This window comes from Canis aureus, chromosome 3, assembly GCF_053574225.1.
Source record: "Canis aureus isolate CA01 chromosome 3, VMU_Caureus_v.1.0, whole genome shotgun sequence".
Classification (NCBI taxonomy): Eukaryota; Metazoa; Chordata; class Mammalia; order Carnivora; family Canidae; genus Canis; species Canis aureus.
Window position 1 is genome coordinate 70,086,462 of NC_135613.1, and position 16,686 is coordinate 70,103,147.

The window sequence follows — 16,686 nt, forward strand, 5'->3', positions numbered from 1 at the left end:
TGAACAAGTCATATACAGGATAAATACTGTTATGTTGGAGGTGTAAGCTATTCTAAGAGCACATGTGAAGGCCTCCACCTGGGGAGGTCTCCTGGAGGTTGTGTCATCAAAGTCATTAAGTAAATGGAGCGAATAGTAGAGAAAGGGAAGAATGCCAGCCTGAGGTCAACGTGGGTTAAGGTCCAGAGCTGGGAGAGAGTCAGGCAAGTTCACAGAACTGCACACAGGAGTGGGGAAAGGGAACAAAGACCAGAGGTTGTAGAGGTAAGTGGGCATAAAACGGGAAGGCCCCTGAAAACCACTTTCAGTAGCTCTGCCTTTTTCCTGAGGACAAGAGGAAGCCATTAAAAGGTCTTAGTCTGGGTAGTAATGTCCAATTATGTTTCAGAAAAACGACTGACACTACATGATTGTGAATGAATGAGAGGCAGGGAGATTAGTTAGGAAAATATGGCCATAATCTAGACAAGAAGGTAAAGTAGCTCAGAGGGTGAAATCAAGGATGGCGGCCCCCTTCCTTGCTTGGGCGATTGGGTTGATGGTCGTGGAACTCTTGACTGAATGGTGAGCTTTTTCATTGTTTCAGTCATTCAGATAATGAACAGCTTGGATATTACAGCAGTAAGATGTCCCTGGGGAGCTTTTTTGGAGACATTTAGATCTACAGTGGTGTCGGGAATTCAGAAGAGAGACCCTCTGGACATGTATGTTTGGGAGTCATCAGCATGCCAATGATCTTTGAAGCCCTGGAAGTCAATGAGTTTATAAAACTAGAGTGTACAGAAAGGGGAGAGAGCTTAACACAGAATCTGGAGGAACCCCTACATCATGTCTCTCTAGAACAATCGAAACCCACACGGAGATTGAAAAGGAATTGCTGGAAGAAATAGAAGGGAGCCCAGGAGAATGTGGTGTTAAGGAAGAGGTATCAAGAAGGAAAAAGTGGTCATCAATCTTAATGCTGCTGAGAAGTCCCCTAAGGGGAAGACGAGAAAATGTCTGTTGGATATAGCGACACATAGGGGTCACTGCTTATCAGAAGCGAATGGTTTTGGTCATGGTGGGACAGTGGAAGCATGGAGGAGATGATGGTGGGTGGAGCGGTTAATGAGCCTCGGGAAGTAGAGGCAGTATGTGCAGGCGGCTCTAGGAGTGGAAAAGCAGAAGAGGTAACTGAGCCAAGGTTGGATTTGGCAGGGTGGGTGCCATGGAAGGCTGATGGGCCAGGGAGTTCAGGAATCAGCAAGGAGGCAGCTGGCACTTCAACACAGCAAGAAGTAAGGAAGGGAAGGGCATGGTAGGGATGTTTGGAGAATCAAGGGCCCATTCTGGATGGGAGAACCTTGAAGGGTGGGAAGGAGGTTTAAATTTAATGCTTTAGAAGAATAGCTCTGGTTGGTGATGGAAGGCCTCTCTAAGCACCTCCTGCAGTGGGCCCATTCATTCAGTTCATGGTACCTGTTACAACACCACCGTCCACTTACTTAGACGTGGCCCACACCCCGTCCCCTGGATCAATGTTCTCAGCAGCTCCCATTTCTCTGGTCTCTACCATTTGGCACTTTGGTAGACACTTTGCCCATATTATCTCCAGTCTTCTTCACAATCTTGCACGTGTGCATTATGATGCTAGTACAGATGGAAGAACCAAGACCCAGAACCAACAGGACATGCATATGACTCTATGGCTGGTAAATAAATGGCAGAGACAAGATTTGAACCCAGGTTTGGTCTGACTTCAAAGTCTAGGCTTTCTTAGACTGTAAGCTTCTTGGTGGCAAGAAGTTTCTTGGCACAGTAGCCTTGGGATTGGTGCCTGTACAGAATGGGAACTCAAAAACTGCTAGATGCATGAGTGAGTGGGAATATGCCTGAGTGGTGCCAAAAGCAATGCTCCATACTGTGTCCCAACGGAAATAAAAGTACCACCACCCAAAGAGAGAAATGAGGAGAACTGGAGAGCAGGAGACCAGGACAGGAAGATGTGGCAATCAAGCAATGTTAGCGCTTCATACAACAGAGGAGTCTCTCCTGGCCCCGTGTTTATGACCAGAAACACCTGGCCGTGGCATGAGGGTCAGCCATAAAGTCTCCCATCTGTTCGGGGGCCATCTGCAGGCCCTGGGCCTGTCAGAAAGTGTCCCAGAAACTCCAGCGGAGGAACTGAAAGGGGAGGAAACTAGGAAACAAAATTCACATGGGAGGAAATAGAACCCCGAACCACTAAGTGACATTCAACCTTACGTTTCCTTTTTTAGAACCTGAGCTGGAATTCCTCTGTAGACCTTCCTTCAGACGTCACAGGGGTGCATGTGTGTGTGCGTGTGTGTGCATGCATGTGCAGTGCGGGGGAGGACCAGGTTGCCTGCCCATCAGCTGTCCGGGGAACACACACGCCATCTCACGTGGCCTTGAGGCCCAGGCACACGCGTGCCGGGCACGCCGCCTCCTCTCCCTGGGATAGATGGAGTGAGTCAGGAATGCAGCCTGCTTGTGGGGGGCCTGCTTCCAGATTTGGGGGAAGTGGGAAAGTCTGGTGGACAGTGTTTTGTTTCTCTTTCTTGACGATAATCAAATTCCTCCCCCACCCTCCCTGAATAGCAGAAAGGAGCATCTCCTTCCAGGCTTTCGGAGACACTACGTGCTGCCCAATGCCACAGAAGAGCCTCCTCCTGGGGCCTCCATGGCTCCCTCTCATTGCTCCTCTACTCACCGAGCCCGTCAGTTCACCATGACCAGCCCGTTTGCTCCCTTGGTGGCAGACCATGAGGCCTAGTGGGCCAGTGCAGGGTCGTCCCCGAGGACTGCAGGAAAGTCCTGGAGCCCAAGGGGGTGGCCTGTCAGCCTCGGTATTCCACATCAGACACGCTGCTGCCACGGAGCATCCCCCACCTGTGCGTGCACCACTGGCGTCTGCTGCACAGAGCTGCGTGCTGGGGACGAGTGGGCAGCAGGTAGAGGAGCCTGGTGAGCAGATGGAAACCCCTGGGACTGTAGGAGCTTTAAAGGATCATGGAGCCTATCCTCTTTGTATCACAGATGAGATTGAGGTCCAGAGAGATGAAATTCGTTTGTTTAATCCCTCATCCGCCCATCAGTCTTTCCCCCTACCCAGTAAATATTCATCAAACACCTGTCAGGCCCAACAGATACAGCGGCGCAGGAGAGAAGGGAGGCCCCTGCTCCCAGGTGGCTTTCATTCTGATGGGGAGAGGGAGAACTTGAAGCCGCTCACCTGAGGCTGGTTGGTGTCGGAGCGGAGAAGCCCGGGCCTCCTGCGGTGTCCTTTCCAAAGACCCGTACATGGTCACTCCCTGCTTCCTGGGGGCCATTCAGTTCTGTTCTTCCATCCAGGTGGAAAAGCGGGGAAGGAGTGCAATTGGATTTTAGTCTGGATACATCTGGGCAGCAGAGGAGTTATAGGAGCACAAGTTAACTTTTGACTGGTCGAGACTAAGGCTTCTTTTTATTTTAGTAAAATATATATAATGTAAGGTTTACCTTTTTAAAAAATATATTTATTTTTAAGATTTTTATTTATTCATGAGAGACACAGAGAGGCAGAGATAAGACACAGGCAGAGGGAGAAGCAGGTTCCCTGCAAGGAGCCTGATGTAGGACTCGATCCCAGGACCCCAGGACTACGACTTGAGCCAAAGGCACTCAACCACTGAACCACCCAGGTGCCCCCATTTTAACCATTTTTAAGTGTATGGTTCAGTGACATTAAGTATACAATCACAGTGTTGGGCAACTTCACCACCATCCATCCACAAAACTTTTATCTTCCCAAACTGAAACTCTGTGCCATTAGACACTGACTCCCCCCCTGGCCTTCAGGACAAGGAATTCTCAGTATTTTGTGCTATGGGCCCCAGGGGCTGGGGGGTGGGGTCTGGTGTGACATCCATGAACTCTTCCTTAAGGATGATTCTCTAAATGCATAGAGTAAAATACGTAAGATTATAAATAGATACCTTAAATATAGGTATCAAAATATTTTTTAAAAGTCAGCTGTAATGTAGCCTGTGTGTGATTCTTTGTTACCCTGTTGAGCTCAAGGAGTAGTTGAATGTTTGCCATATTTTTGCAGGAGGGGTTTGCATAAATACCTGGATATAAATGGAACATTTCTAATGTGCCAGGCAAATACCTACACTGTCCGTGACCAAGCCACCACAAGTACAGCTAGCTAATACAACTGGTTGTGTGGTTGTGTTGTGTTTTGTTGTGTTGTGTTTTGCTTCCATTTCCCATTGAAAGAGCTGGTAAATCTTAGGTAGACGTTGGTGAAAATAGAGATGTGATTGTTTTCTTCACATTCACTGACGTCCTGAGTCTTGTCCCTGGACAGCTTGGGGGCTGTGTGGGCTCCTGGTCAGGCCGCCCTGCCAAGACAGAGTTTGCTTTGCCTTTTCCGCCTAGAAGGGCCAGGAGTGTGCTGACGGGTAGGACGTGGTGACAGAAATGCTGCCCGGGCCTGCGCCCTTGAGGGAGGGGAGGCAGGAGCATCCCAGGAACCCAGCCAACGGGGAAAAGGTGCCCCCACTCTCCCCCAGCCGCCAGCCTGCTGTCTTAGGTGGGCGGGGCCAGTGCCCCCTGGAAGTGTGCCTTCTGGCAGCTTCCCCGCCCCCCTTCCACCCCCTGGTCCAAAGGCTCAATGCAGAAGGGAGCCATATGGTCCTTTGTGGACACATTTTCCCTAGTACAGTATCGTCCTGGTGTGAATGCGGGGCCTGGCTCTCCAGTGTCAGCTGTCCCTCCTGCCCCTCCCCTGTCGCCCCATCCCCCTGCAGCCAGCTCAGAGACCAGCAGGTTGTGGGGGGCAAGCTCTCCGAGTCGGGGAGCCCTGCAGAGTCGGGGTGAGCGAGGACTCTTTTAGTAACACCCCCCCACACACTCACACAGAAAACTGTTGAAGTGAAGTCAAATGTCTCAAAGTCAGATCCCTTTTTAGTATGAATTTGCTGTGTCTCATTCTGAGCACTAATTCCAATTTAATTGCAAGTGGCCTGAAGCCTCTTCAATAGGAGTAACAAATGGTTTGATTTTGTAAACTTCATCAGACTGCATTTTAAATGCGACACAGTAGCCCAACTCGAATGCCAATGAAGCACTGGAGTAGCTCTCTGTTTACTAATTATCCGTTTTTACTCCAAGCCACGCTGGCTGGCTTGTCTGATTAAATCGGATTTGTGGGATAGAGAACAGCTAGCAGAGTTTTCTCTATAGTAAACGAGATTGAAACTATGGGCCGCCTGGCTGCACACTGTAAATTATATTTCCTTTTAAAGGGGACGTGTCTCTTTTATTTCTCTGTTGCCCCTCCTGCATATTAAACTTTACGGTACAGAAACGGACCCAGCTCGTCCTCCCTTAGTAGCCAGCTCACTTCTATTACTTTCCATGTTGCTCTCTGAAGAACTGGGAAGGAATCCAGTAGCTACATCCCATGCTACTCCACCCAGCTTGGTTTCTTTTTCAATGCTTTCTTTTCTCTCTTTTAGCCTGGGGCTGAGTTTTCCTTACCCAGTTAATTCTCAAAGTCACCTGAGATGATTTGGATTCTTAGAATCTGTTTCGAATAGACCCAACAAGAGTTCTAGCACTAACATTTACCGGGGACCCAACCCCAAAAGGGTTTAGTGTTTCAGAAAGATGCCAGTATGGGTGATGTCAGGCTTGGGTGGGCAGGGGTGGGCATGAATTGATGGCGACAGTGTAGGCCACAAAAGGGGATCTGTTTCTGAAAAATTAAATTTGTTCTTTGGTGCACTCTGGCTGGGATGAAATCCTTTCCTCTGACCAGAATGACATGAAGATTACCTGGTTCCTCCCTGTGATGTAGCAGAGAAAGCCAGGGCACAGGTATGGAAGGGTTAGAGGTCGGCGGACCCGCGCCCAAGGTTAAAGCTAGGTTGAGAGAGCTGGTGTGTCCTCTCCCTCTCTCACTGGGGCCTGGGGTCTGGCCTAGAGCTGCTGGATTCTCTTGTTTATTCCTCTCTGTCTAGGAAGACCACCTCCACTCTTCATCCTTCTTATAAAACGAACTCTGTGTCTCCATAAAACGAACACAGGGCAGCCCTGAATAAGGTATAATCGGGCTGTGCTCAAACTCTGCCATTGCTGAGACTTTAACTCCCAGAGCTTGACCTGCCCCGCCTTCACTCTTGGTATCTACCTTTGTGTGGGAGCTTTTTATATTTTAATTTGCTTCTGAATGTCCTGCAAAATTAACGGTGTCCGCACTTTCCCCCTTTTTGGCCATTGTGTGCGGTACAGTATGGGAAGGGCCGGCGGTGCCTGTGATAGCCTGGTTACCGTGGGAATGAATGGCCACCACACTCTCAGGCTCCCAGCCTCCTTTTAATTGTTGACAGTAAAAAGCGTTTAAATGCTGCTTAATTTGTAATCATCTTCTGGGGGGGAAAGGAGAGGAACCATTAAAATGTCAGTAAAATGAATACGTCCTTCTCTCTCTCTCTTTTCTTTTTTTTTTTTGGTTGGGTTTTGTTTATTTATATGGGGTTGCTTTTTCTTTTCAATGCCTGATGTTTGTCAGATATCGAAATGGCCCTGAAACAATCAGCATTTTCACTTTATTTTGAATATCAGGTCGCCCAACCCCTGTTCCCCTCCCTAGCCTATTCTGTGTCTCTGGTTCTTTGTCTGGCCTCTGTCTCTCTCCTTGTCTGTCCCTGCTCTTCTCTTTGGACCTCCTCCTATCTCCACCAGGCTGTCTCTGGAATATATCGGGGGTTTATAGGATGTGTTAAGTATAGGACTCCCATTGAGTTGTTGTGTTCCCAGAGATCCCTCTTCTGGGCCCTGGTTCATCCATGGAGGGCTCTTGATGACTCGGGGCATGCCTAGAATTGGAGAGATTGACTATCAAAAATGTCTTGTCCATCTGATGAACACAAGAGATGCAAGAGACCTAGTAGGAACTTATTATTGTGCAAATGAGGACATTGGGCCTCATCTTCAGGTGGAACCACCATGTACACCTGCGAAACTCTAGATTCACCATTGAGAATTCCAGTTCCTGTTGTGTGTAGGCACAGGGCCCTAAGGAAATCAGAGGGTCTGGTTGTCTGACTTACCCTCTCTGAGGGTCACTTGGTTGTCATTCCTGTCCTGGCAGTGCTGGGGGCATAGAAGAGCAAGCCCGGCTCCCCTGTCCCTATCCCATCAGCACAGAGGCTTACAGCTACCCTCAGACCTAGTGACTCAAGAATTGCCCCTCTGAGTGTGTGGCCAGTTCTAGAAGACACTAAGCAGGTAGCTAGTGGTCACTTGAGAGAAGGGGCCTCCCAGGTTCTCTCAAGTCTTGCTTTCCTGTTCTTCCTAAAAATTCCCCTCTCCCAGGGATACTTGAGAAGGGTCTGGGGGTGATAGATCTGGATTGGCCCTGAGCAAATTCTCGCTTTTAAGGTTAAGTCTTTTCTTTGCCTTAACCGTGACTATCCCTCTGTGAACCTACGACTGTGGTTTCCAGTGAAGCCTTGAGATTCTCTTTAACTAAAAGAAGGCTGTCAGATCCGACTTTGAAGGAGAAATGCCTGGACTACATCTCAGTGGGAGAAAGGATCTTTTAGTCTTCAATAGGCCTAGAATAATTGACTGTTAGAGTACGGGGGAAAGCTTTCAAGGATCATTTATTTCCACCTTCTTTCTTCCCGTGAGGAAACTGAGACCCAGAGTGGTCTAGTAACCTACCCAAGAGTGCACAGGGAGTTAGTCACTGAGCTGGGCTTGAGGACAGGCCTTCCAGCTAAAGACTGCAGTGCTTTCCATTCTTCGGCTCCTCTTCAATTGGGAGTCATTGTAGACGTCATAGGAAAGAAAAGGGCAAGAGGACAACAGTGGGGTAATTACCCTAGCCTGTCCTTTCCCGCGTCATCCTGACTTCCCACTACATACTTCAGGGGCTCTTTTCCCAGCCGCCTCCAGGATCAGAGGAGTTAGAGACTGAGTGATGGTCCAGGTGGGGCAGCCTGCAGAGACTGAGTGTCAGGTGGACAAGGGAGGAACCCCCTGCAGCTCTGTGCTGATTTGCTACCCACCTACCCCCGAATGTGCCAAGTAGAGAGCCCTTTGCCTTTGGGAACCCAGAGAGTGGACAAGCACATGTCTCTCTTCTTTGAGCTTTATTCCTATAGAACAAACAGTGTAGAGAAATTGAGGAAGGCAGTTCTCTGTATCTTGCGGGAGGAGAAGCTGCTCATGGGTCCCTAAGGCAGCACTTCGTCCCCCTGTCCCATCCCCCCAGTCCATCTCCTCCCAGACTGTCCCCATCTCGAAGGCACCGCTCCTCCACCACGATGGTTAGTACCTGAGGGAAGCTTCTGATCCCCAGGCCTGGGCCCAGGGGCTGGGCGACTGCAGGCCGCCCCACTCCTCTCAGGGCTGTTGAAGTTGGTCCAATTTTTCAATCGCGGGCCAATTAGTTTCACAAATGGGGGCCCCCGCGGTGCCAGGGCACATTTGTTCCGGGCCTGCGCACTGGCCAGGCCCCATTGTCCTGCCTCCCGCCCCCGTGTGGGCCCATTGTCCTCGCCCCCAGCGGGTGCTGCTTACCGCTGATTTATACGGGCAGGCGTCCTGCGGGCTCCGGGCTGCGCGGCCACAGCTGGCGGAGGTGCTTAAGGCCGAGGACCCTGTGACCTTTGCCCCAGTCCTGCTGTCATTTTGAAAGTTACAGACCAGAGGGCTGCATACTTCTCTGGATTTACTTCCCACCCCAAGCCCACCCCCTACACACACACACACACACACACACACACACACACACACCCCGCCCCTCGCCTCCCTTCCCTCTCCCCCCACCTCCTTCCCTTCCTCCTCTTGCTCATGTAGTACAAGTTTGGATTCACTCAAATGTCTGGAAGGGTTCAGGAGCATGACTGGGAACTGGCTGCAGGCATAGGTGGGAAGGACCAGGAGAGGCAACTGGTGTCTTCTGTGAAGGGCGCTGTTACTTCCCCCTCCTGTGGCTTTTAATCTTTGGCTTCCTTACTTCTCCCTTGCATCCGATGCTGGGGTGGGAGGAATGGAGGACCACGTTTCCAGCAGTTTGACTTCTTGCAGTTGACTTTGTCCTTGGTGCCTTTTCTGCCAGGGACCCCGTTCTACCCCACCCCACCCCCAGAAAGCATAGCCTACCAGAAGGGAGATCCAACAGGCAGGCGGTCATGTAACCTGTAACCAGGCAGCAAAGCACATATCTGGTCCCATTTTAACCTGTTGACTCCCTCTTACAAACCAAACCCAACTTTCCTCCTCCCTTTTACTTCCTTTCCTTCCTCTCCTGCCCCCTTTCCTGTCTTTCTCCCCCAGTTTCTCCTCCTCTCTGGCTCATTTGTTAGAGTGATTGACAAAATTAGTAAATCCATTCAAGTTACTTTTATTGTGCAGGTCTCAATAAATCCCTTGTGTCCAGGGTCCACCTTACTGAGCTAGTGAGCTGACAAATTTGTTTACTGTAGCTGGAGGTGCCGAGTAATGAAATGCACTTGTGTCTGCAGCTCACTGCTAAACAAATACACAGTTTTCTGGAAGCCAGCAGTGCTAGCTGCTGCCTGAGGATGCAGCCACATTCCCCCAGAGACGAGGAGGGCGTGTGCGCGCACACGTGCATGGGGGTGTGTGCCTGGAGACATGGAATCACTCACCCATCCGTGGCTTCCTTTTAAAACACATTTGAATCAGCTGCTTTAGCTCCTCCCTTTTTTGATTATTCATTGAGAACTCTCTACTCCCTGGACTAATGATATGAAAGCATAACATTCCCCCTTTCCCTTGTGGAAATGGGAGGTTATATAGATTGCCTTCCAAGATTCAAGAAAAGTCAGGAAACAGGGGTAGGAGGGCTTGGATCAGGAGGCTGGAATTGACGGGGCTGGACTGACAAGAAGACTAGATGGTAAGGTTTTTGGCTCCAGGCTTGGTTTGAGAAGATGCAACTGAACAGGTGATTTAAAGGTGTCCATGCAGTAGGCGACTCTGTGTGTGGGAGACAAGCCCCAAGTCCCCACACACAGGCTTGTGGCTAATCTGGTTCAAGGCAGGCATCCGAGATGTTTTCTCAGTCTTCTCCACCTGTCCTGGGAGGGAGGGAGGCTGACAGCAGCAAAGACTACAGCGAGGCTGGTCTCCCACTCTCAGAAGCGGTCCTTCTCAGGGGTCAGTGGGCTGACCGTCTCTTGGGCTGGGCAAACTGGTCCCTTGTTGTGCATGCAGCCGCTTTCTGAAGAAGGCTGAGAATTTAGGAGCTCAACCCAGATGATCGTGCAACTTGTGCCCACGCTAGCGAGGGAGCTCTTGGCCCTTTCTCCAGTAGATCCCTTGAAAAGAAGCCAAGCCCTAAATGATGGTATAAGGGGAGCTGTTGTCATGGCTGGGCATTCATTTCCTCTCCGTCTGCTCCCTGTCCCTGCCTCCTCCACACCTGTAGCCTTCTACATCCTCTTGAGATGCAGACAGAGCCTTCCTGCCTGGTGTGAGTCAGCCTTGGGCTGTTTGTCTCCGTCTTTTTCTCTTGCTCAGTGGATAATGCAGTTCTTCCGTATTCTCCAACAGTGACCTGTTGACTGGAGTGGAGGGGAGCAAAGAGAAAGACAGGGAAGGAGAAAAGGTAGTAGTCTCAGCGATGGTTTTAGTGTGTGGCTCCCAGGGTTGCCTGCGGCCAGAAACGTCATGCACAGGAAATAGAAAGACCTGTCTGAAAGATTTGGGTGTTGGGGTGGAGGTGGAGGGTGGGAGATGGTTCTGGCTTAAATCAGCGTTTTCACAACCCCCTAAAGTTGATATTTTCTTCCTCTGCAGAGAAAAAACCCTGAGGGTGGCAGGGAAAGCAGCTGTTTCTTGGAGGGGTGAGGTTAGGTGGGGTTGGACCTGACAAGCCCATCCATGGTCCATGTGCACGCACACAGACACGCAGGCATGCACACAGTCCAGCACATGCGCCAGTCATAGCTAGCTTACCAAAAAAAGCCAGAGTATATTTAGATCCCTCTGCTCTTTTGATTAAGAAACTGCTTATGCTGGAGATAATAAGAGCCTTGTTCCAAGAAGGTGTAGCACCTGAACATCTTTTCCAGCTGTGTACCCCTCTGATCCTGTTCCTTCCTTTCTATTAAAGAGCTAATTGGTATGGAAATGGCACAGGTGTAAACATGAGGGTTTTGTGTCTCATAATTTCAGTCCCGGTCATCACCTGGGTGAAATAAATATCCTGGGTCTATGTCACCCCACCTGCCTCCTGTTCTACCTTGGCCTTGGCTTTCTCCTATTCTTTGGCTATAATTAAACTTGTTTTAAATTGAGAGTCTGTGAGTCGTACATGCCCTACAGCCAAAACTGGCCTCACTGCCCTTGGGGGTGGTGGGTGGATGAGGTGTGGGTCACCACCTTCAGAGACTAGTGAGGCTAGTGGCAGCCCAGATATCTGCATGGGCCCTGCCCATGTTGCCTAGAACCGAGATTTTCATTCCAGAGGTTATTTCTCTCCATAACCTCTTGTATTACCTCCAGTGACAAGCTGTTTGAGGCAGACACCCTTGGAGTGCAGCTCGAGACTGAGCCCCATTCATTGTTCAGAAGAGGATGCTGTTCTTTGACCTGATAAATTATTTCCTTGGACCGAGGCTTATTTTTTTTTAAAGAGATTTTGTTTAGGGATCCCTGGGTGGCGCAGCGGTTTGGCGCCTGCCTTTGGCCCAGGGTGCGATCCTGGAGACCCGGGATCGAATCCCGCATCGGGCTCCCAGTGCATGGAGCCTGCTTCTCCCTCTGCCTGTGTCTCTGCGCCTCTCTCTCTCTCTCTGTGACTATCATAAATAAATAAAAATTAAAAAAAAAAAAGAGATTTTGTTTATTTATTTGAGAGAGAGAGGGCACAAGTACAATGGAGAGGCAGAGGGGGAGTGAGAAGCAGGCTTCCTGCTGAGCAGGGAGCCCGACATGGAGCTGAATCCCAGGACTCCAGGATCACGACCTGGGCCAAAGGCAGACCCCCAACAGATTGAGCCACCCAGGCACCCCAAGACCAATGCTCATTTATGTGTCCGGTTTTACACTAAGATTTCCAGATGGATTGAAAACAACACATTTGTAGCATTTACATACAGTACTGAGAAGGTGATGGTGGAAAGGGCAGGTGAGTTACGAATGCCATTTTCTAGAGGGAGAAATGAAGCCCAGGGCAGCAGCTACTTGGCCCAGGGTCACAAAGCCAAGCAGGCTGGGCCCCTGGGCCAGCACTGAGGTCTTCTGCGTGTTTCACTGCACGATGTGGTAAAATTGGTCCATCTGTGGTCTCGATCTTTGCTTCTGAGCAACAAGAGCTCAGACACTGGGTGAGAACTGGGGAGTCCTGTCTAACCTACCAGACAGACACGAGAGGCCCCAACATGATCAGATGCCTGTGGGTCACCTGGTGTTACTAATTTCCAAAGAGAGTCTTGCTAGAAGTACTCAGTAATGGCTTCATTTGGTCTGAGCTTTTTCTAGCTCTCTGTCCTGGGACTGCCCCCACCCCTGACCCCTCCTCTGCTCTATGTGACTGTCCCACAGCTCCTTACTTATTCTTGTATGCACCATGCAGTTACTGAGTGCCTACTATATGCCAAGCCCAGTGCTCTGTGTTGGGCAATATGAAGATTAAGAGAATAGTTCCTGCTTTGGAGGGCTTACAATCTAGTAGGCAGAGCTGAATGTCAAAAATAAATGCATCAAAGGGTTTTATGTGCTGTAGTCGTGATGGCTTAGAGGAAGAAGATGTTCTTGGCACGGAGTCCTAAATGGTGTAACTCATCAAAGATGCTTCTCTAGAGTCAGCTTCCTGGAAGAAGCAGCCCAGAGTCGATAAAACAACTTCAGTTCGTACATTGTGCAGGGCTGCCGTGATGCCCATCCGGGTCGTTTGCAGGAGGATGCCCAGCTAAGGGGGGAATGGAGGCTGGAGTCCAGCTCTCTTTGCTCGCCAGAGCTGTGCACCCAGGCGACTATCTTCGTCTGCCCAGAGGAAGAGGCATGATTTTCTAATTCAGACAAAGGCGTCGTCTGGGCTGGCAATGGCTCTGCTACCACTTTATAGTTATAAAGCTTTTGTGCATGGGTAGCTCATTTGATGCTCTCAGCAATGACACTGTGGCAAAGGATGAGCAAACTGTGGCCCAGAGAAGTTCGATGACTTGCTCAGAATCACAAGGCAAGTAAGTGGCAGAGCCAAGACCCCTGTGCTGCTCTTGTCTCCTGTGTGTCATGCTGATCAGATGATTTCTGAAGGTTTTCTACAACCAGTGGAGGCTCCTCCTGTCTTCCTGGTGATATCAGGCATGAGGTTTCTTTATAGCAGAGGAAGGAGCACCAGGTATCCCTGCGGCTCGGGCATTGCAAGGAGCAGAGTGTTTTAACACTGCCCGGCCCTCTTGCCCGGCTGCACATTTCATGGCAGCTAATGAATTGCTAATACAATTTTCTAGATAATTTTATTTCCATAGTCCCACATTTTAATGTGTTTCCAAAAGCTAGCATTTATTTGCTTAATCTCCCAGTGTAATAGAATCTGCCCTGACTCATCATACATGCGAACAATCAGCTAGGCAGAAACTACAGCAAATTATTTAATAACTCAAATCTAGTCTCTAGATTTTTAGCTTGCATGCACCAGTAGCTTCTCTTGTGTCTCCTCCACTTCTGCCCCCACCTTTTCCTTTTTTCTTTTTAAATATTTTTCCATCTTCTCAGCTGTTGGTCTCCAAACAGAAGAAAGGGGAGAGTGACTGTGGGGCCTCAGAGACCTCTTCTCTTCATCTCTGCACCTCGGCCAGTATATCAGTGGTCAAGGAGAGCCCCTGAGCCTTGGGGGACGTCCCAGGAAGGGGAGAGGGACCATTGCACGGACATTGTAGCATTTCCTTCCAAAGTGGTGATTATATAACTCGAAACCAGACACCAGGGTGCAGAGATGGCAGTCCAGGACTTTGGGTACACCATGCTTCCCAACTTGAGCCCCTGTGCCAGGTCCTGTCATGCCATCTTCCCCAAACTTCATTTCTCCATTCCTCCTCCTGAGAGTCCCTCCCCTGGTCTGGTCCCCATCCTCCTCTGGTGGCATCACAGCAACCATCAGCTCTCTCCCTGCTTCCAGCTTTGCCACTGCAGTTGGCCCTCACGCTGCCCCAGGGGCATTGCCCTTGCATACGGGTTGGTTCATGCTGGCACCACCCCCCATGCCTGTCCATTCCAGGCACCATGTAGCCTGTAGAATGAAGTATAATCTGTCCCACTCGGTGGGTGATACGGCCGTGGTGATCTGCCCCCCACTGACCTTCCCTGCGTATCCCCATCATCTGGGGCTGTCCTGTGTCCCTGCCCACTCTAAAATTTGCTCTCAGCATTTCCTTCATGTCGCTCCTGTACCCCTCCTTCTGCTCCTTGGCTTCTCCATATTCTTCATTTCTCAAAGCCGAAGTTCTTATGGAGCCACCCTGTCTGCATCCCCAGCTTGTCTGGGACCCTGTTTCTCTGGTTGATCTCTATATCCTTTGTTACCTAGCAGTGCCTATGTTTGGTAAATGTTTGTTGGGTGTGCTAGATGGACACGAAATGGGTTCAAGCCATCCTGAGAAGTATGGATGGCCTGGCTGGGCACCTTTGAGGAGCCTTGGAAAGACCTGGGGGCTGAGTGGTGTGAGGTTCTCAGTAGGCCCTGCTGGGGAGGGAAGGGACCAGCCCCCAGAGCTCCTCTGGGCCCGGCTTTGTAGGCTTGGAATGTCCTGCTGGGAACGGCACGTTCCCTCTGACCCAGGTACCTTGCACCCTGGGGATCTCGGGGTGTCTAAGGAGGAGTCTGGGCTGCCGAAGGGCACAGCTTGGCCCCAAGGCCTGCTCCCGCATACCAATTTAAGGCAGCTCTTTGACATGTGGCTTGATTGGGGCTGGTGCTGGGGTCCTCAGGATGAAAGAGCTGGGGCAGCCATGTCACAGAACATGCTGCAGATGGGCTGCACACTTGGGGGTGTCACTGGGCACCCACTGTCAGCTATTGAGCTGGTTCCACCAGGCAGACCACTCCCCTCCGCCAAGTGGAGCCAAGCATCCCATTACCTCACAGGGTTCTTGCTGGCTGGGGGAGGTGGGAAGGCTTCAGAGAGCTGTACCTTGTGACCCCTGCTGCCAGTCCACTTGAATGGCCCAGGTTTTTCCTTTTTTTTTTTTAAGATTTTATTTATTTATTCATGAGAGACACAGAGACAGAGAGGCAGAGACACAGGCAGAGGAAGAAGCAGGCTCCCTGTGGGGAACCCGACGTGGAACTTGATCCCAGGACCCCGGGATCACAACCTAAGCCAAAGGCAGATGCTCAACCCCTCAGCCACCCAGACGTGCCATGGCCCAGGTTTTCTAATTGTTCCTGGAGCGGGCCCTGGGTACACTGGGGTTGCAGCAGCGGGCTGTCATTACAGTGCCCCTTCTGGGAGAAGCCCAGACGGACAGGTGGCACACCTGGAAACAGACATGCGCCCAGCTTTGTGGCTCTTGAAATCAGATGAGGCATTTCCAAATCCCAGCTCTGCCTCTTCTGACCATGTGGCATTAGGCAAGTTGTCCAGTCACTCTGTTCTCCCATTTGTAAAAAGGGGGATGAGAATGCCTGGCTTGTGGGGTTGGATGCAGGTATTCGTGGACGTGGATAAAGCACCTGCACATCATCTGTATTAGTTCCTTTCCCTCTGCTTGGCGAGGCAGGAGCAAAACCGTGCTCTTGCTTTGTGTCCAGCCTTCCCTGGACCTGGCTGCAGGCAGCGGCTGCCTGGCCTTCTGAGTAGCCTGCATGGGTGGCCCTGAGGGCTGGAGGAATGGGGGGACCAAAGGGTCTGGCCTTCCCGCTGGTTCATCCTCAACCCAGCCATGAACAGGACTGAGTCGGCGAGAACAGGCCACCCCTCTGCCGTCTCCATGGATGGACCAGAGAGGCAGCAGGGTCTTCATGGATTCCTCGTCTCCACCCTGCTTCCTCCCCGGGCACCATGATTCCATGCCAAGCAGCCAGAGCTCTGCCCTTCTTCCCCTCTGGGCTGTGTTGACGGACGCTGGGCCTGTCTGCCCTTCCCCACTTGTGTCCTTTACACAGGACAAGGTGGTGCAGGGCTGAGCACCGAGATGCTGCCCAGATGCCAGCGGGAGGGGAGCAGCTGTGCTCCCGGGGCAGCTGACATGCGTAGGGAAACAGGATCCAAAATGGTGGGCAACGAGCCACCAGTTGGATTTAGATGATGGGTCTAGATGCTTCCTCACGTGCTGTTGTACCCAGAGCGGCAATGGCTCTGGAGCAGGATCAGAAAGGGGGTCGATAACAAAGAAAGCAGCTTGTGTTTGTAGGGCACCACGCGGTACCTACCTGTGCTTCTCATCCCTGCAGAGAATGGCCAGACAGCATGAAATGAGAACCTCATGCCACCCATGAGCTTGAAATCCTTAGACAGTTGCCCATTGGTCTTGGGATGCAGCCTAAATGCCTTCACGTGGTTTTCAAGACCCGCATATGACCTGGGCCTGCCTCTATCTTTGGCCTTCCCCGCACCGTCTCCCTAGCTGTGCTGTTCTGTCTGGTGCCCTGATAACCGCGTTTTTTTTCCTGGCCAGGGTGGTCATGGACACTCTCCCCCACTGGCCCCA

General features: G+C 50.9%; 1 protein-coding gene across 4 annotated transcripts in view; it reads left to right on the plus strand.

Annotated features, from left to right (window-relative positions):
• The window catches only part of ZBTB16 (zinc finger and BTB domain containing 16), a 188,339-nt gene that overhangs the window by 158,061 nt on the left and 13,592 nt on the right, over nt 1-16,686 (plus strand). The window lies entirely within an intron of this gene.